General features: G+C 45.4%; 1 protein-coding gene across 1 annotated transcript in view; it reads left to right on the forward strand.

Moving 5' to 3' along the window:
• Nucleotides 1–20,540, forward strand: part of LOC121645098 (zinc finger protein 420-like) — a 1,096,702-nt gene that overhangs the window by 665,241 nt on the left and 410,921 nt on the right. The gene's annotated exons all lie outside the window — the stretch shown is intronic.

Below are 20,540 nucleotides of genomic sequence, written 5' to 3' on the forward strand. Positions count from 1 at the left end.
TCCGGAGGCATTTTTGGTGGCCCTCTATGCACCGGGACGTCCGGGAGTATGTTGAAGATGCCACCCAGTCCCCTGCTGGTCTGCTTCACCCTCTCCTGACTCCCAGCAGGAGTTGGTTGTATGTTGCCCTGGTGTTTGTTACTGGTCTCCCGGCGTCTAGAGGTAACACTATTATCCTCATGATTGCTGACCGTTTCTCCAAGGCGGTGCATTTTGTGACCCTGCCTAAACTACCGAGCACCATGGAAACTGCTGAACTTGTCACTCGCCATGTCTTCAGGCTCCACATTATCCCTGTCAATATTGTTTTCGATCATGGTCCCCAATTCATTTTGCATGTTTGGAAAGCTTTTTGTCATGCCCTTAGTGCTATGTTCAGTTTAAGTTCTGGTTTTCACCCCCAGACTAATGGTCAGGTGGAACGGGCTAATCAGGATTTGGAGTCGGCTCTGCGGTGTGTGGCTGCTGCCAACCCTTCGTCGTGGAGTGACCAGCTGAGTCGGGTTGAATCTGCACACAAATCCCTCACATCATCGGCTATGGGCCTCACTCCTTTTAAAGTTTCTCTGGGATACCAACCACCCCTATCTCCCGTTCAGGAGGAGGAGATCGCTATGCCCTCTGTTCAACATCACCTTCGTCGCTGCTGGAGGCTCTGGAGTGAAACCAAGGCTGCTCTGCTCAGGACGTCTGAACACAATCACCGCTTAGCTGATCCCAGATGTGTTCCGGCTCCTACCTATTATCCAAATCAGAAGGTCTGGTTATCGTCAGAGCACATTGCCTTGAGGCTTGAATCCAGGGAGTTGTACCCCAGATATTTGGGACCATTCGAGATTATCAAGGATGGCAACCAGACACCAGGGCATGCACCACCCCACCCCATGGCAGCACATCCAGGCAGGCCCAGACCCCCGGCACATACAGACCCCTCTAGCCTCCCAAGAGAGGGGGGGCCACACAAGATGTTGTGGGAGGAATGGGCGGGGGCTGAGGCATGAGATTGGGAGGTTCGTATGCTGTGTGTGTGATTATACTGTGTGCCTGGGGGTGGTGTGCCGTGGGTCTGTGCTCTCCCACTGTCCTCCTCCCCCTCCTCTCATTCCTCCCTAGGCATGTGGGGCGTGTGTGCCTTCTGGAGTTATTAGCTGCTCATTGGCTGCGGTTGCTGCATGACCGGTCATGGTGGATGGCTTCTCCTGGCCTGTCTTACCCTGGGGGACCTCCCGGGGAACGGGGGTGCCTAATGCCACCAGAGGCTCAACATCCAGAGGGAAGTGAACTTCCCTCTGGACTTAGATCCCCAGACCCCTCTTCTTTCCCGCTCTCTCTCTCTTTCTCTCACACACACACACGTAAGACCTTTGGAGGCATGCACGCCATGCGGGGTGGAGCGGCCTTGGCTGTACACTGTGGTGACATGCCTTTCTGCACGTAGACACCAAACCACAAGAAACACAACACACAAACAACTTCTTGGAGCCGTGCCACGTACTGCATGAAGGGACAAAAAAAAAAAAAAAAAGACATGAACTTCAGAAACCTCTAAAGAAGTACAGGTGGACTTTAAAGTCATGAAGAACTAAATAAGAGCAATGTAAGGTTACAGGACGCTAGCTGGTGCTGGAGTGTTAGCAAGAAGCACAGCCTTAATCCTGCTTCTGGGTTTGAACTTTTCATCCATTAAACAGCAATGCACTCAAAGACTTGACCTACTTTTAATTTCATCTTGTAAAAGATCTAGGTGAATATTTGTGTGTGACGTTAATGAAACAAAACCTGACAAGCAGGTGCAGCACGAGGCGGAGCAACACTGCTTGAACTGCATGAACTTGGTGTTGCTCCTTTGCTTTCATGTGGTGGATGAGCTGGCTGAAAGGAGGGAGTTCCATTTTCAGCACTTGGCCAACTACGAAAGATTTTCTTCCTCCTCCTTCTTTCTTCTTGGTCAGTGGTTGCTTTGAAGAATATCGCCACTTAGCAAGCAGTTGTTATAATGACGTCATGTTTTCCAAGCAGTTTGATTAAAAAAGATTAAACTGATTACATAAAAACAGACGGGATATCAGAGAGGAATGGTGGAGGATTTAAGATTCTGCCATTCATAATTCAATTTAGTTTTGATCTTTGAGTACGACCAATATGTAGTAGGGCTTGTCGATCATATACCAGAAATGCAGTCACATTATGCCAGTTAAAAAAAAACAATAAAAACACTAAAAAAGCAATTATTAGACCGAGCAGATGTCGAGCTGCTTGTGCCATCTTGGTCCTTCAGCTCCTTCCTTAAAGTAGGGATTCCCAACCACGAGTGCCTAGTCCATCCACTTTATGGCTCCCAGCAGTCAAAAAGAAAAGCACAAGTTAAAGCCGCAACAAAATGAATAAAGCCAACTCAATCAACTTATACTGAAAAGGAAACTACTGGTAAAAATAAGATAAACACAGTTGTAACTTACAAAGAACAGAAAAACAACAAAACAGCACAAAACAGCAGCAGGTAACCTGCAACTGAAAAGCAACTAATTAGTGCAAATCCTAAAAGGTTGCTTTGGTAAATTGTTTTACCTGCCACCCTACTCACCACCCTTAGAGGCAAAAGCAGATGACAAGTCAGGGGTTCAAAAAGGCAGCCGCCACCACCAACAGCAATCACAGTATGCAGAAGGTCAGCAGATGTCTTACATGCTACTACATGGCACCTGAGAGTTAGTAGCCCCTATTGCTGCACTCCTTACTGTTTGAGGCAGATGGTGGGGATTGTTATGTCTTCCAGCAGTTAAGCAAGTTGTCCTTCTCAGGGGAAGCTCTCTATCTACTGCTGGATTAGCTTTGTCCGCAAGGTGGGAGTGGGAGGCTGTCCTCTCTTTCATTATGGGAGCCTGAGGTGGCAGAATAGGCTGTGGGTCTACGGTTACTGAAGTGGAAGTAGAAACCAAACCGAACCATTCACCATCCACCATAGATTCATCCAGGGAATAAAGTTCTTCTGACCACAATTCTTTATTTGCAGGACAGTCATCCACAGCAGTCACTTTACTCTTCAGCAATGAGCGATGAAAGTGTTTTACCTTAGCAGGGTCCTCAAGAGGTGCAATGGTGTATACCCATCCTCATGCTGCTGGGTCTCACAACACCTTGTACACAACAGAGCTCCAAACATCTTGAATCTTATGACAACCTCTAAGTCCAACATCCTTCAGGTAGACCAACTGATTTTCCTGTAATGGGGAGTCTCATACCTCTTTGTCATGGTGCTCCTTGCACAGCTGGGCTTTGGCCTCCAGATGTTGGGTCACTCCTTCAAAGGCATGGTGTAATCAGGTCTGGTTTTCCACAACCCAGTCATGGACAGTGCTGGCAGATGGTTCTTGCACTCTTCCCAAAAGGAAATCCACCGGCAACTGGGAATCTGTACCAAACATTCGAAAAAATGGCGACTCACCCATAGACTGAAGAGCATGACCAATCCCTTTTCTTGGTAACAGGCAGTGGGCAAAGCAGATTGTACAGTGTCCTATTAAACCTCTCACATTGGCCATTACCAGCAGGATGGGGTAGTCTGACTCTTCTCTATCCCATACATCTGGCATAGCTGCTGAATGAAATGGCTCTCAAAATTTCGCCTTTGGTCAGAGTGAATGCGAGTTGGTACTCCAAACCTATAAAACCATTCATTTATTAGCACTTTGGCAATCATGGCAGCAGTCTGGTCATGGGTTGGGATGGTCTGGGTAAATTTGGAAAAGATATCAGTCACAATCAGAACATTTTCCATTCCATTCTTTGCAGGCTCCAATGTGGTAAAATCAATAGCAAGGATTTGATTTGGACTGAATGCAAGCAGATGACCCATTTAGGTGCATGCATCTGGGTGAACTGATGGTGCTCACATCTCTGACACCACTGTTTAAGGTCTTGATGCATTCCAGGCCAGTAGTAACATTGACGGATCACGTCTGTTGTTCACTCAGTGCCTTGATGTCCATGGTCATCATGTAATTGATGCAGTACCTGATTCTCAAGGGACGTAGGCAGTACCAGCTGCAGCTGCTCTTGTCCCGCAGGATTGCATACCAGACGATAAAGCACTCCATCTTGCGCCACAATTCGTTCCCCCTGATGAACGAGGACGGGAACATTCTTGGTGAACTGGCAACGTTTGGCTGCATCAGGGCCTAGCTTCCCAGACCAACGCTGCAGGAACTTCTTGATAGTGGGCTCACTTTCCTGTAGCGTCACAGATCTGACTAGGTATGACAAGGGAAAGCAGAGATGACACCTTGAGTGGTCTCATGGGTCTGATTAGATTCCACAACCTGCTGCAATGTGTGTGGAATCTGAATACCAGAAGTAACAAGATCTGATGTACTTGTGGGTGCTGGATGTTGTCTGGAGAGGGCATCAGTATTCTTGTTAGTTCGACCAGGCTTGTATTTTATGGTAAAGTCAAAAGTAGCCAAATATGCAGCCCATCGTTGTTCAGTTGCACCCAGTTTAGCTGTTGAAAGATGACTGAGAGGATTATTGTCTGTACAAACCACACATTTCTGTCCCATCAAGTAATCCCTGAATTTTTCATTCATGGCCCATTTAAGAGCCAAAAATTCCAGCTTCATAGAGCTGTAGTTATTCATGTTGCTCTCTGAAGGCCTAAGGCATACAGACAACTGGTCTGACTTTGCCATCCTGTTCTTGGGAAAGAACAGCACCAAGTGTAATGATCGTTTCAGGAAGACCTGGGAATTCAGCCCACATGGTAATGAGTTTAACAGTCTATTTGATGCAGAAAAGGAGCTAACGGACGGCAGGTGCAGCAACCAGGTCCAGGAAGAGGGGCTAGGCAGATAGCGGAAGTCGGTCCAGAAAAAGGTCTAATCCAGGTAGGCAGAGTTCAGGATAGTCCGGCAGGGATCAGGCAATCGGGAGTCCGTGAGTGGCAGCGAGGTCAGCAACAGGGATCTAGAACAAGACAAGATTTACTGCAGAATAACAGGGAAGGCAAATGACCATCTGGCAGGGAAGCAGACATTGAAGAGCAATTATATAGGGTGATGAACAGGTGAGGAGAGTGTGTGCTGATGAGACCCAGGTGGAGCAGAAGAGCCTGATTGTGTAAGCTGCAGGCGATGCAGGCCAGCCCTCATGACACCAAGTCCATTATAACTGGCATCAACCTCCAGAATAAATGGCAGGGGAAAGTTTGCACAAGCCAAAACGGGATCAGACACCAACCTTCTTTTAAGATATTCAAAACTGCGCTCACACTCTTCTGTCCATGCTTCAGATAGGGATGTCCCAGTGGGCTTCCGAGACTTTGTGCCAATCTGCTCAGCTGCCAGGCAGAGCAAGGGGGCTGCCAGCTTGTTGAATCCTTCAATGAATCGGTGATAGTCGCTGGCAAACCCTAGGAAGGAACGTAGCTCTGACACTGTGTTTGGCCTTTTCTATTTGGACACTGCATCTATCTTGCCAGGGCTTGTTGATACACCATCCTGAGAAATGACATGACCCAAGTAGCTCACCTTGGTTTTGAAAAAGGAGCATTTTTCCAGCTTTACCTTGAGACCTTCTTTCTGCAGACAACCCAGCACAGCATCCAAATAGCTCACATGTTCCTTTACAGGAAGAGAAAATGATAACATCATCCAGGTACAGCAACAAAGATTGGCAATGCGGATCCCCAAAGATCCTCTCCATTAATCTCTGGAAAGTACTTGGGGCAATGCATAGCCCAAAAGGAATCGTGTTCCATTTGAATAGCCCAATTGGTGTGCAGAAAGCAGTCATCACTTTGTCCTTTTCGGTGACAGGTACTTGGTTATACCCAGCAGCCAAATCCAGAGTTGAGAACCTTCAAGCTCCTCATGTGCATGTATTTTTGCAACAAGGACCGAACCTGACATTGCTCCTCTTCTGCAAGGACTGTTAAATCAGCTGTGTCAATTTTGTCTCCTATAAAGCTGGTGACAAACTGACAAGCAACTGTGGCTGAAACTTCCCCCTCTTTGAGAACAACTGGGGGGCTCACCAGGTAAGCAGTGTATATGGTACCCAGAACAGTATGTGGATACAGTACATCTTGGCTCCCTACGTTGACAATGGGTATATACACAGTACCTCTACTGAGGCCAGGAGCCCTGCAGAAAGGGTGATGATAATGTTTTGCACCAAACAAAACATCATCCACTATGTGATGATTATGACAGGCAGCCGGTATCATTTTCACAGTGCGTCCAGGGATTCTACAGACTCTGTCACCTTGTACTTTCACACAACCTGAATATTCTGGGGAGGTGTTAACCTTTTCTTGGTGACACTGCTGAAGAGCCTGCTGAATGCAAATAGGAACCTGCAACATAGTTGGTAAGTCAAAGAGAGTTGTATTAGAGAGAGTTCGCTTCCCTCTGGACTTATATCCCAGGACCCCTCTTCTTTCCCGCTTTCTCTCTTTCTTACACACACAGACACACACATAGAGGGATTTGGGAGGCGTGCACGCCATGCTTGGTAGCTGTGCACCCTGTGGCAACTCGCCTCTGGGTTTTAATTACACTTAGACATCAAAACAAAAACACTTAGACATCAAAACACAAGAAACACAACACACAACTTCTGGGGGGTGTGCCATGTAGTGCATGGAGGGCGTGGCCACGAAGATGACCTCGCGCCTGGCACAATGTGGTCACTGCCCCTCAGTTTTACTTGCAAACAACACACACACCACAAACAGTCATAAGCAGGAAGGACGAGGGCAATGGGGACCTCTCACACCCCTGTTATCCGGGCCACCGCCGGGGACTGGCAGGGGGAGGGGGTTGCCCCAGGAGCCGGGACCAGGAGCTGCTGGTTGTGGGGGATGCCCAGTCAGCCGCATCCAGGTGGGAGGTGATGGGGCGCGACTGGAGGTGGCGCTGGGGAGTGGATTTGTGGCTCGCCATCCTCTGGTCCACAGGGGACGTCTCCCACAAGGTATTGTGGTAGGGAAAGGGAGGTGCTGAGGCATGAGATTGGGAGGTTCACATGCTGTGTGTGTGATTATACTGTGTGCCTGGGGATGGTGTGCCGTGGGTCTGTGCTCTCCCACTGTCCTCCTCCCCCTCCTTTCATTCCTCCCTAGGCATGTGGGGTGTGTGTGCCTTCTAGAATTATTAGTGAACTTCCCTCTGGACTTAGATCCCCAGACCCCTCTTCTTTCCCATTCTCTCTCTCTCTTTCTCTCTCACACACACGTAGGAACTTTGGAGGCATGCATGCCATGCAGGGTGGAGTGGCCTTGGCTGCACACTGTGGTGACATGCCTTTCAATTTTAACTGCACGTACACTCCAAACCACAAGAAACACAACACACAAACAACTTCTTGGAGCCGTGCCACGTACTGCATGACGGGCCAAAAAAAAAAAAAAAGAAAATGTAGGTACAGATTAAATCTTTAATACAAAAGAATCTAAGCAACTAAAGTGAAAAATCATACAAATATAAAATCTCTGTTCCAGCTAACAATGAAGGCTAAAAGCTAAGTAGCTAAACATAATATGAGACTAGCGGGGGCCACCAGTGGAGGGCAGCCTACAGGGGGACTGCCCAGGTGTGCCACTATTCTCAACTCGCGGACACAACAAACCTCACTGCAAACTTAAAAACGTGGAGCTGTCATGTACCGAGTATGCCTAACCAAGTATAAAGTAGGGATTCCCAACCATGAGTGCCTAGTCCATCCACTTTAGGGCTCCCATGGCTCACTCCTTCAAAGGCATGGTGTAATCATTGTTTTTTTGGGAGATTTTACCTTGTTATTATGTACAGACCGGTTTCCAACACAAAGCCAGATACCCTCTCATCAGTTGAGCTCAGACGCCTCATCGTCCAGTACCAACACCATCATACCCTTGTCTTGCCTGGTCGCTGCTGTTACCTGGGAGGTGGAACAGGCTGTATGGAATGCTCTTCGGGACAACCCTTGTCATCCTGGGTCTGCTTGCATTTTGTGGCCCTGCCTAAACTACCGAGCACCATGGAAACTATTGAACTTGTCACTCGCCATGTCTTCAGGCTCCACATTATCCCTGTCAATATTGTTTTCGATCATGGTCCCCAATTCATCTTGCAGGTTTGGAAAGCTTTTTGTCATGCCCTTAGTGCTATGTTCTGTTTAAGTTCTGGTTTTCACCCCCAGACTAATGGTCAGGTGGAACGGGCTAATCAGGATTTGGAGTCGGCTCTGCGGTGTGTGGCTGCTGCCAACCCTTCGTCATGGAGTGACCAGCTGAGTCGGGTTGAATCTGCACGCAAATCCCTCACATTATCGGCTTTGGGCCTCACTCCTTTTAAAGTTTCTCTGGGATACCAACCACCCCTATCTCCCGTTCAGGAGGAGGAGATCGCTATGCCCTCTGTTCAACATCACCTTCGTCGCTGCTGGAGGCTCTGGAGTGAAACCAAGGCTGCTCTGCTCAGGACGTCTGAACACAATCACCGCTTAGCTGATCCCAGATGTGTTCCGGCTCCTACCTATCATCCAAATCAGAAGGTCTGGTTATCGTCAGAGCACATTCCCTAGAGGCTTGAATCCAGGGAGTTGTCCCCCAGATATTTGGGACCATTCGAGATTATCAAGGATGGCAACCAGACACCAGGGCATGCACCACCCCACCCAATGGCAGCACATCCAGGCAGGCCCAAACCCCCGGCACATACAGACCCCTCTAGCCTCCCAAGAGAGGGGGGCCACACAAGGTGGTGTGGGAGGAAGGGGAGGTGCTGAGGCGTGAGATTGGGAGGTTCGTATGCTGTGTATGTGATTATACTGTGTGCCTGGGGGTGGTGTGCCGTGGGTCTGTGCTCTCCCACTGTCCTCCTCCCCCTCCTCTCATTCCTCCTAGGCATGTGAGGTGTGTGTGCCTTCTGGAATTATTAGCTGCTCATTGGCTGCGGTTGCTGCCTGACCCGGTCATGGTGGATGGCTTCTCCTGGCCTGTCTTGCCCTGGGAGACCTTTCGGGGAACGGGGGTGCCTAATGCCACAGAGGCTCAACATCCAGAGGGAAGTGAACTTCCCTCTGGACTTAGATCCCCAGACCCCTCTTCTTTCCCGCTCTCTCTCTCTTTCTCTCACACACACACGTAAAAACTTTGGAGGCATGCACGTCATGCGGGGTGGAGCGGCCTTGGCTGCACACTGTGGTGACATGCCGTTCAGTTTTAACTGCACGTAGACACCAAACCACAAGAAACACAACACACAAACAACTTCTTGGAGCCATGTCACGTAGTGCATGACGGGACAAAAACAAAAACAAAAAAAAGAAGACATGAACTTCAGAAACCTCTAAAGAAGCACAGGTGGACTTTAAAGTCATGAAGAACTAAATAAGAGCAATGTAAGGTTACAGGACACTAACTGGTGTGGAGTGTTAGCAAGAAGCACAGCCTTAATCCTGCTTTTGGGTTTGAACTTTTCATCCATTAAACAGCATGAAAGAATTGACCTACTTTTAATTTCATCTTGTAAAAGATCTAGGTGAATATTTGTGTGTGACGTTAATGAAACAAAACCTGACAAACAGGTGCAGCAAGAGGCGGAGCAACACTGCTTGAACTGCATGAACTTGGTGTTGCTCCTTTGCTTTCATGTGGTGGATGAGCTGGCTGAAAGGAGGGAGTTCCATTTTCAGCACTTGGCCAATCAAGCCAGATTTTCTTCCTCCTCCTTCTTTCTTCTTGGTCAGTGGTTGCTTTGAAGAATATCGCCCCCTAGCAAGCAGTTGTTGTAATGACATCATGTTTTCCAAGCAGTTTGATTAAAAAAGATTAAACTGATTACATAAAAACAGACGGGATATCAGAGAGGAATGGTGGAGGAGAAAGAAAACGCTCTGATAAAGAAATAAAGCTAAGGTTTCAGCTTAAAAGAACCAGCTACAGATCTGGACTCCTAGAAATAAGTAGTTCCATGCATCTAAATTTGTATTTCAGATCTGAATTTGAATTTCAGATCTGAATTTTTCAAATATAAAAGTTTCAACTTTACCACAATAGACATAAAAAAAAACAAAGATTCAATATCAAATATGGTCATTTGGATTCAGTTTTTTTAAGCAATTATTCAAACAGCCATATTCAGATTCAAATTGAATGATTCAAATTCAAATATAAAGAATTCAGATTTGCTCCCCAGTGGCACAAAGCTTATCCCATAGTTTCCTCAGCTCCAGTCACTCTGGTCGTTGCAGCCACACATTCCATTCCTCCTCCTGATTGGGACAGTCATGTTCCACATTTTGATACAATGATCCTTGGTGTTTAAACAGAAACCACTGATGTTTTCTTCTGATTGAGCTAAGATTTCTTTTATAGTTGGACTTTTGAGTGACAGAGCTCTTTCCTGGGCAGAAGAGGTGCTTGAGAGTCGTCCTATTAGTCCTTTAACCTTAATTGAGTTTCTGGATAAGATGAAAGTTTTTGACAATCCTGTGAGGGGCCACAATGCTGCCAAGAGACTTCTCTCCATTCACCAGGGAGGGGTCAGTGTGGCGGTGTTTGCTGTGGAGGTCAGGACCTTGACTGCCTATTCTGGCTGGAATGATGATGCTCTACAAGATAAATTTTTAAACAGTTTGAATGATGCTGTGAAAGATGAACTGGCTACCTGTGATCCTCCTGCATCACTGGATGATTTGATTTGGCTTGCCATAACAATTGACAACCAGTGTTGGGGTAGCTACTCTAAAAAAGTAATTAGTTAATAGTTACTCATTACTTCTTTAAATTGTAATGAAATCACTTTACTAGCTACTACATTTGAAAAGTAACGTCACTACTTATTCTTTTACCATTTCTTAATTCACTGTGTAGACATGAACAAACATCAAAGCTTAATCATCACTGCCTGTCTGCATAGTGTTTACTGTATATTTTAAATAAAATGGCTTTAAAACCAAAAGAACAATATCCCTGTCTGTGGGAAGAAATGGGCACACTTGTCTCATGATCATTTTATCTAGTATTTTTCTAAACCTGGGTGATCTAATAGTCGCCAGGGGGAGCGTATCTCCAGCTAGAGGACAACTCCAACTAGAGGGCGCTGCTCTTGTGGCGACCGGCAGCTGGCGTTTTGTGCTCCGTGTGTGTTGTTTGATTTTTAGTGTTTTTAGTGTTTTAGTGACTTTTTAGCGTTTTATTTTGGTGTTTTAAGTTTATGAGTTAACAGAGTCAGCTTCCTTAGAAGGTACTCTGTCAAAATGGAGATTCCACGTTTTTTATTGTTAATGTTTGTTATAGACTTTGTATGGAGCCATACAACTACTTATTCACGGGAGACGCTCCTGGGATTGCGCTGGAGTTATCTGGCCGTGAACAATCCCACATATTCCGATCCGGATTTTAAACCTGCTGAGGCTCTATCTGATGGGACAAAAGTGAATTCTGCAAGGCCACGTCACCCAAAGAAAAGGGGGAAGAAGGGTGGCGTGTGTCAGCGCATCAGAAAGCTTCAAAGTAAGAAACGTATTCCTCTGCCTTCCATGATCCTGGCTAATGTTCAATCTTTCAGGAATAAGACTGACGAATTGCAAGGGGATGTACTCCACTTACGGGAATACAGAGACTCCTGTCTTTTGGCGTTCACTGAGACTTGGCTCACTGATGAGGAAAGCGACTCTTCCTTACAAATTACCAGCTTTGGGGCTCCTGTTCGTTTGGATCGGGACAGCGCGGTGACCGGCAAATCCCAGGGAGGTGGAGTTTGTCTTTACGTCAATCGTAGCTGGTGCAGTAATGTCGTTGTGCGCGAGCGGCTGTGTCATACCGACATTGAACTCCTGTCTGTGTCTGTAAGGCCATTCTACCTGCCAAGGGAATTTCCACAAATATTCATCACTGTTGTTTCCATCCATCCTAAGGCTAACGTCAGAGAGGCCGCGGATATCATCTTTGAAGTGTCTCACAACTTCCAGTCCATTTCTCCGGATGCTCCCCACTTTATCTTGGGTGATTTTAATAACTGTAATCTTAAGAAATCACTGAATCACCTTTATCAATATGTCACCTGCCACACTCGCCATAACAGAACCCTGGATCTATGTTACGGTCCTATTAAGGGGGCGTATAAATCTGTGGCGGGTCCTGCGTTGGGATCTTCAGACCACAATACTGTTCATCTTTCACCTGCCTATAGATCTGTGTTAACAAGAGAAAAGTCTTGTGTGAAGCAAGTCAAAGTTTGGACAGATGATAGTGCTCTACAAGGGTGCTTTGACTGTACTGATTGGTCCATCTTTCAGGAGAGCTCTTCTGATCTGGATGAACTGACTGATGTGGTGTGCAGTTATACTTCGTTTTGCAAAGACTCTGTGATTCCTTCTAGAGTTATTAAGATATTCCCGAACAATAAACCATGGCTTTCCAAGGACATTAAGGACATGATTCTCAAGAGGAAAAAAGCGTTCAGAGAGGGGGACTTACTTGCTGAAAGGGAATGGAAAAAGGCAGCGAGAACAGAAATACACAAGTCTAAACTAAGGTATAAGGAAAGGATTGAAGCAGAATTCCGCAGTAATAATATTAAGAGAGCTTGGTCTGGAATGAAAACCATGACAGGAATGCAGACAAAGAGTAACTGCAATATTTCTCTGGATGGTTTTAACTCTGATAAGCACTTAGCAAATGGTCTTAATAAATTCTTTCTTCGTTTTGAAAATGTTGACGGTACTGAACACCTGGATGCGTTAAAGGGAAAGACTGCTGCTCTTCCATCTTTCTCCTTTGATGTTAAAGAGGTGGCTAACCAGCTGAGGCATACTAAGGCCAAGAGCCCTGGAAAAGATAATATCTGTGGGAAGGTGTTAAAATTATGTGCAGATCAGCTAAGTGTGATTTTTCATTATATCTTCCTGCAATCTTTAAAGCTGCAAAAGGTTCCCAAGATCTGGAAACATTCTGTAATTGTTCCTGTGCCTAAGTGCAGCTCCCCTGTTGTTTTAAATGATTTTAGACCCGTAGCGTTGGCCTCTCTTGTTATGAAGTCTTTTGAAAAAATTATTAAGAAAGAAGTTTTATCCCAGGTAGAAAAGTACCTTGATCCATTCCAGTTTGCGTACAGGGCGGGTAGAGGCATGGAGGATGCTGTGGTTACCCTTTTACATTTGTTGTTAAAACACCTGGAAGGCACCAAAACTCACGCCAGAGTTTTGTTTGTGGATTTTTCATCCGCATTTAACACTTTGCAACCCTGTTTATTGGTTGAAAGGCTTACTGATTTTAAGATTCATCCTAATTTGACTGGCTGGATTTTAGATTTTCTTACTAATAGGTCCCAATGTGTGAAGGTGAATGGCATGTTTTCTAATGTGCTCCACAGGTTCTCCACAGGGTTGTTGTCTCTCTCCTCTTCTATACATTCTGTACACTGACGAGTGTCGCAGTAATGTTAATAACAGATATATTTTAAAGTTTGCTGACGACTCGGCCATCGTTAGCCTTCTTGAGGAAGGTGAGACAGCACATGGGCAGATCGTGGATGATTTTGTGAGCTGGTGTGACAACTCGTCCCTCCATATAAATGTGTCCAAAACCAAAGATATGGTTATTGATTTTAGAAAGTCTCCGTCAAACCCCCCGTCTACTTTTATTAAAGCAGCTGCTTTGAAGAGGTAGACAGTTATAAATACTTGGGTGTGGTCTTCGACAACAAATTATGTTTTAAGTCTCACATTGACTTAACCTCAAAAAAGGTTCACAAGAGATTATTCTTTTTAAGAAAGATGAGGTCTTTTAACGTTTGCACTAAAATGTTGTCTCTTTTTTACAAAAGTGTAATTGAATCGGTATGTCCTTTTGTATTATTGCTGGTTCGGGAGCCTAAGTTTGGCAAATAAAAACTGCTTAGGTCGCTTAGTCAAAGCTGCTGGCAAAGTTTCTGGATCCCAGCAGGAGGGTCTTTTGTCCATTTTCAATAAAAATGTTGTGAGGAAAGCTCGTTCTATATTAGACTGCCCAAACCACCCTCTCCAGAATGAGTTCATTTTATTACCTTCTCGCTTCAAGGCCACTTTGGGGAGGACAAAGAGACTTAAAGTGTCATTTGTCCCTTCTGCTGTTCAATTGCTTAACAGCAATGGCCTAAGGTGACAGAGTTGTTCTATTTTGTTTTTGGCTGTGACTCTATTTAACTTATTTTAAGCTCATTTAATGTTTTTTAAGCTCATTTAATGTTTTGAATTGTGAGAATCTCTCTTTTTGACATATGCCTTCGGTTCTGATTTTGTTTGCTGATGTTTTGTTGTGATGTCTGTCCTATGTGTGTGTTTTGGCTGCGAAATCAATTTCCCTTTGGGGACAATAAAGAAATTGAATTGAATTGAATTGAATTGAATTGAATTGAATTGAATTGAATTGTGTTACCGGCTGCTGCGAGGACTGAGGAAGCCAGGAGCCCAGACCTAACTTCTGTTCCTCAGGAATATCATGATCTGGCTGAAGTATTTAGTAAATGTAAAGCACTTTCACTTCCCCCCATCGGCCATATGACTGTGCCATAGACCTCCTCCCGGGTGCCCTGCTGCCAAACAATCGTTTGTACAGTATCTCCCTACCTGAAAGACTTGTCATGGAGACGTACGTCAATGAATCTCTAAATTCAGGAATAATCCGTCCATCTTCCTCACCTTTAGGGGCGGGGATTTTCTTTGTGAAGTAAAAAGATAAGACTGCGCCCCTGCATTGACTTCAGTGGTCTGAATAAGATTACCATGCAGAATAAATATCCCTTACCTCTGATCGATTCAGCTTTTGACGCCCTTTGTGGTTCCACCGTCTTCACCAAATTGGATCTATGGAATGCTTACCATCTGGTTTGTATCAAGGAGGGAGACGAGTGGAAAACTGCCTTCAAAACCCCTATGGGGCATTTGGAAAATCTGGTCATGCCCTTTGTTCTCACCAATGCACCTGCAGTTTTTCAGTCTTTAGTCAATGATGTTTTGTGTAATTTTCTTAATCACTTTGTTTGTTTGTGTTTTTTTAATATTATATTTATTAATTTTTTTAGCTTACAATTCAAGAAATACAACCGTCACAAGAACAAAAACAGAAACTGCCAGACAATGAAATAGACATGCAACAGACAATGCATACATTAATACAGCGCAGAATGATTGATCAATATGACCATTAGTCCAGATCATGTGGTAATGTGGCACTGGGCCAAGAATGGTCCCCATATAGTCTCATGCCTATTTTGTTTGTCCGGTTTATCTAGACAAAGCCGCTCCATCTGTATTACAGATACCGTTTCCTTAAGCCAGTGGTCAAAGGTTGGAGGAGTGGTGGATTTCCAGGTCAGTAACACAAGCTTCTTAGCAACCACCATTTCGAGGTGCAGGGTCGCTTGCATATCCAAAATGTCGAACATCCAAATATTGCCAGATTTTGATTAGGTAAAATGTCTCTAGAGTAACATTTGGAAAACCAGTTGAAGATTGCAGACCAGAAACCAAACAGTTGGGGGCAGAACCAGAAAAGATGTGCCAAAGACCCCTCAGCAGAAGAACACTTATCACACTGGGGGGATATTGACGGGAAATTTTGTTCAATTTAGTCTTTGAATAATGCAATCTATGGATCATCTTGTACTGTATCAATCGATAGCGGGTGTATGGAACAAGAGTGAACCAGTGCTAAGGCTTTTTCCCAGAGCTGTGCTGGTACATCAGAGTGTAGGTCTCTAGCCCAGGCTTGCCTCAAGAAGTCTGAGGAGACAGAGGAAGTAAAGCAATCTACAAATTTAGTTATGAAATGTTTTGAGTCTGGAGCAAGCAGTAGATTGTCATAAAAATGATGAGGGTTTTGGATAGTCTCAAAGTGGTTAAACCTTTGTTTGACATAGTGCCTAATTTGGAGGTAACGAAAAAAATGTGAGTTAGGTATATCATATTTATTGCATAGCTGAGCAATTGAAGCAAAGCAACCATCAATATACAGGTCAGCCAAAGTTGCAATACCTTTCCTTTTCCAAATAGCAAAGGTCCCATCCAGCTGCCCGGGTTTAAAAAAAGGATTTTGACAAATGGGAGCATAGACAAAATCTTTGGGAAGTTTATTGGCTACTTTAATCTGGCATAATATGCGCAGGGAGTTATTTAGGACAAAGCCTTTCTGTGTTGATTTATCTAATGTAGGATTGGAAAATAACCATGCACAAAGCGATATATCATTATTACCAGTAACAGGAGCTTCAAGTTGTAACCAGGAGGGGATACCTTCCTGTGCCTCATCTGTAGGACTATGTTTCCAATAAGTGAGAGCCCTGGAATAAGCTGCCCAATAATAGTGCTTGATGTTTGGAAGGCCAAGACAACCTTCATTTGTTAATTTATACAAGTGGGCTTTAGAAATCCTGTGTGACTTATAGCCCCACACAAAGGGTAGTATGATAGAGTCCAACTTTTAAAAAAAAACTTGTGCTTAAATAGATGGGCAAGTTCTGAAACAAATACAAGAATCTAGGTGAACTAACCATTTTGACTGCATTAACTCGTGCAATCATGGTTAAAGGTAATGTCCTCTAGGCGTCAATATTGGCCTTAAGTTTGTCCACCAAATCGGCAAAATTAGCTTTAAAGAGGTGTGCAGAGTTATTTGTCAGTTTTAGCCCAAGGTAGTTAAAATACTCATGTGCTACTTTGAAAGGCAAGGCGTCCAAAAATTCCTGAGGCAAGTTGACCCCTAGAGGCATAAATTCACTCTTTCCCCAATTTATTGTATAACCAGAGATGATGCTGAATGAGTTAACATAATCCAGGAGAGCAGGGATGGAGGCTTTAGGGTTGGCTAGGCAGATAAGGAGATCATCAGCATATAGTGTCACACGGGTCTCTGTTTTGCCCAGTTTGGTGCCCTTGATATTTGGGTGCGCCCGGATCCCTATCGCAAGTGGTTCCAGTGCGATGTCAAATAGCAAGGGGGACAAAGGGTCTCCCTGTCGCACACCTCTTTGCAATGAAAACGGTTTGGATTTATTCCCGTTTGTGAGTATGGGACTCTTATACAAAATTCTGACCCAATCAATGAAACTGTTGCTAAAACCAAATTTTTCTAGTGTTGTAAAAAGGTATGGCCACTTTATTGTATCAAAGGCTTTATGAGCATCTAAAGACAGTATTGCTCCCCCTTCTTGATTGTTATGGTCTGCATAAAGAATGTTTAGAGTTTTGCGGACGTTGCAGAAAGAGTATCTACCTGGGATGAAACCCGTTTGATCTGAATGTATAATGCTTGCTATACTCTTCCCTAATCGTGTAGCTAGGATCTTTGTGATTATTTTCTGATCATAGTTTAGTAAGGCAATGGGCCTATAATTGCCAAGATCTGTTTCATCTTTTCCCTTTTTTAAGAGAACACAAACATTGGCATCATTTAGGGAAGGTGGGAGTGATTTGCTTGAGTGAATATGGTGAATCATTCGCAATAATAGAGGTGCTAACATATTTCCAAAAGCCTTGTAAAATTCAGGGCCATATCCATCTGGGCCATGAACTTTTCCGGTAGGGAATGCCTTCATGGCTTCTTGTATCTCTGAGACAGTAAATTCTGAGTCCAAATATTTTTTTGATGATGCATCCAACTGTGGAAGGGCTAGAGATCTGAAAAAATTATCATAATGATCCTGAGTGGCTGTTGTCTTGGTAGAATACATGTCAGAATAGAACTCTCTGAAGCGTTCATTAATATCCTGCAAGTCTGTCAGCATTACACCTGTGTTCGACTTAACTTTGTAGATGGCTCTCCCTGCCTGTTCACCTTTTAATTGCCTCACCAAAAGTTTGTGAGGCTTATCGCCAAGCTCAAAGTGTTTCTGTTTTACTTTTAATAACATTTTACCAACCTGCTCCCCCAGAATAGAGTTATACTCAAATTGCAATTTTAGTATACTATTATAGTCGGACTGGAGTCGAGTGTCTTTATAAACTTGGTCTGCAGTTTTTAATTCTTCCTCTATCTCCTGCCTTTCTCCTCCTCTTCAGGGATGCCCACTATTTTAATATTGTTGCGGCTCGATCTTCCCTCTAGATCCGAGAGCTTGAGGCGGAGCATTTTGTTTGCTTGTCGTAGCTCCGTTAGCGATGTTTCCACTCTCTGTATGCGTTGTTCATGGTCCGTCCCTTGATTTTCCACCTCACAGACTCGCTCAATTAGTGCCTGCTGGTCAGCTATGAGATTTTGAAAACTTTGCTCGAACTTATCAAACCGCTCGTTAATTGACTGGAGGATGTTCTTTGAGATTTTCTGCCACATTAGCGGTAACTCGTCCTCCTCCTCGGTGGCCTTATTCTCTGGGCTCGTTTTGGCGTGGCTAGCTTTAGCCATAGCCTCAGCTAGCTGCCGTCCTTTTCCCTCGCATTTTCCAGCCATTATGTTTTTCGAGTTGATGGGAAGGTGTGGACAAACGAACTGCGCTTGTTTTAGAGTTCAAACGCAGGCATAAATCTTGACCGAGATGATTTTTACAAAGTGAATGTGGTCGTGCCACAGGGAGCTCCGAAAAAACACGTCTACTCAGTAGCCATACCTCTAGCGCCCCCCCACTTTGTTTGTTTTTAACCTGTACAAGATTTTGTTTTTTTTCTAGGAATCTCGATGAACATGTAACAGTTGGGGTATGTTTTTGCGAGCAGGCAGAGGACAGAAAAAGTGAAGGCTGTTGTGGACTGACCTAGACCGACGTCAGTTAAACAACTACAACGTTTCATTGGGTTTGCCAATTTCTACAAATGGTTCATAAGAAACTTTAGTCAGGTGGTTGCTCCCCTGGCCCATCTGACATCCAAGTTTCCGTTTGTGTGGTCTAAAGAGGTGGAGGAAGCTTGGCAAAAGACTGAAGACATGCTTCATCTGTGCTCCTGTGCTTCACCTGCCCGATCCTTCCAGTCCCCAATTCATCTAGCAGGTTTGGTGGTTTAGAGCACATTCTCTAGAGGCTTGGGAGATTTTACCTTGTTATTATGTACAGACCGGTTTCCAACACAAAGCCAGATACCCTCTCATCAGTTGAGCTCAGACGCCTCATCGTCCAGTACCAACACCATCATACCCTTGTCTTGCCTGGTCGCTGCTGTTACCTGGGAGGTGGAACAGGCTGTATGGAATGCTCTTCGGGACAACCCTTGTCATCCTGGGTCTGCTTGCACCCTCTTCTTACTCAGGAGGCATTTTTGGTGGCCTTCTATGGACCAGGACGTCCGGGAGTATGTTGCTGCTTGCGCCGTCTGTGCCAGAGGAAAGACGTCCACCCAGTCCCCTGTTGGTCTGCTTCACCCTCTCCTGACTCCCAGCAGGAGTTGGTTGTATGTTGCCCTGGTGTTTCTTACTGGTCTCCCAGCGTCTAGAGGTAACACTATTATCCTCGTGATTGCTGACCGTTTCTCCAAGGCGGTGCATTTTGTGGCCCTGTCTAAACTACCGAGCACCATGGAAACTGTTGAACTTGTCACTCGCCATGTCTTCAGGCTCCACATTATCCCTGTCAATATTGTTTTGGATCATGGTCCCCAATTCATCTTGCATGTTTGGAAAGCTTTTTGTCATGCCCTTAGTGTTATGTTCAGTTTAAGTTCTGGTTTTCACCCCCAGACTAATGGTCAGGTGGAACGGGCTAATCAGGATTTGGAGTCGGCTCTGCAGTGTGTGGCTGCTGCCAACCCTTCGTCGTGGAGTGACCAGCTGAGTCGGGTTGAATCTGCACACAAATCCCTCACATCATCGGCTTTGGGCCTCATTCCTTTTAAAGTTTCTCTGGGATACCAACCACCCCTATCTCCCGTTCAGGAGGAGGAGATCGCTATGCCCTCTGTTCAACATCACCTTTGTCGCTGCTGGAGGCTCTGGAGTGAAACCAAGGCTGCTCAGCTCAGGACGTCTGAACACAATCACCGCTTAGCTGATCCCAGATGTGTTCCGGCTCCTACCTATCATCCAAATCAGAAGGTCTGGTTATCGTCAGAGCACATTCCCTTCAGGCTTGAATCCAGGGAGTTGTCCCCCAGATATTTGGGACCATTCGAGATTATCAAGGATGGCAACCAGACACCAGGGCATGCACCACCCCACCTCACGGCAGCACATCCAGGCAGGCCCAGACCTCCGGCACATACAGACCCCTCTAGCCTCCCAAGAGAGGGGGGCCACCCCCAGTCACCAGAGCCCAGAACCCCCACCCAGCTTGCCCCAGAATAGCCCGGCCACCCTTCCAAGGGCTGACACCCACCGGCCCAGGCACCACCAGTGGCTCCACTCCACTGCCACGAGGTGACCCCAACCACAGGCCCCCACAGCCCCCAACAGGGCCGGACCCAGAGTGGCCCCCACCACAGAGCAGCCTGGTTCCCAATCACTGGAAACCGCTAAGAACCTGCAACCATCAGTCACTCCTCCACATTGTCCAACCCTCAAAGTGACGAGGTCACAATCCTCCACCTACATTAAGTGATGGAATTAATCACAGGGGGCCAGAGAGAATGAATAGTTCTTTGAGGAGGCAGACATT

The sequence above is a fragment of the Melanotaenia boesemani genome, chromosome 8, assembly GCF_017639745.1.
Source record: "Melanotaenia boesemani isolate fMelBoe1 chromosome 8, fMelBoe1.pri, whole genome shotgun sequence".
NCBI lineage: Eukaryota > Metazoa > Chordata > Actinopteri > Atheriniformes > Melanotaeniidae > Melanotaenia > Melanotaenia boesemani.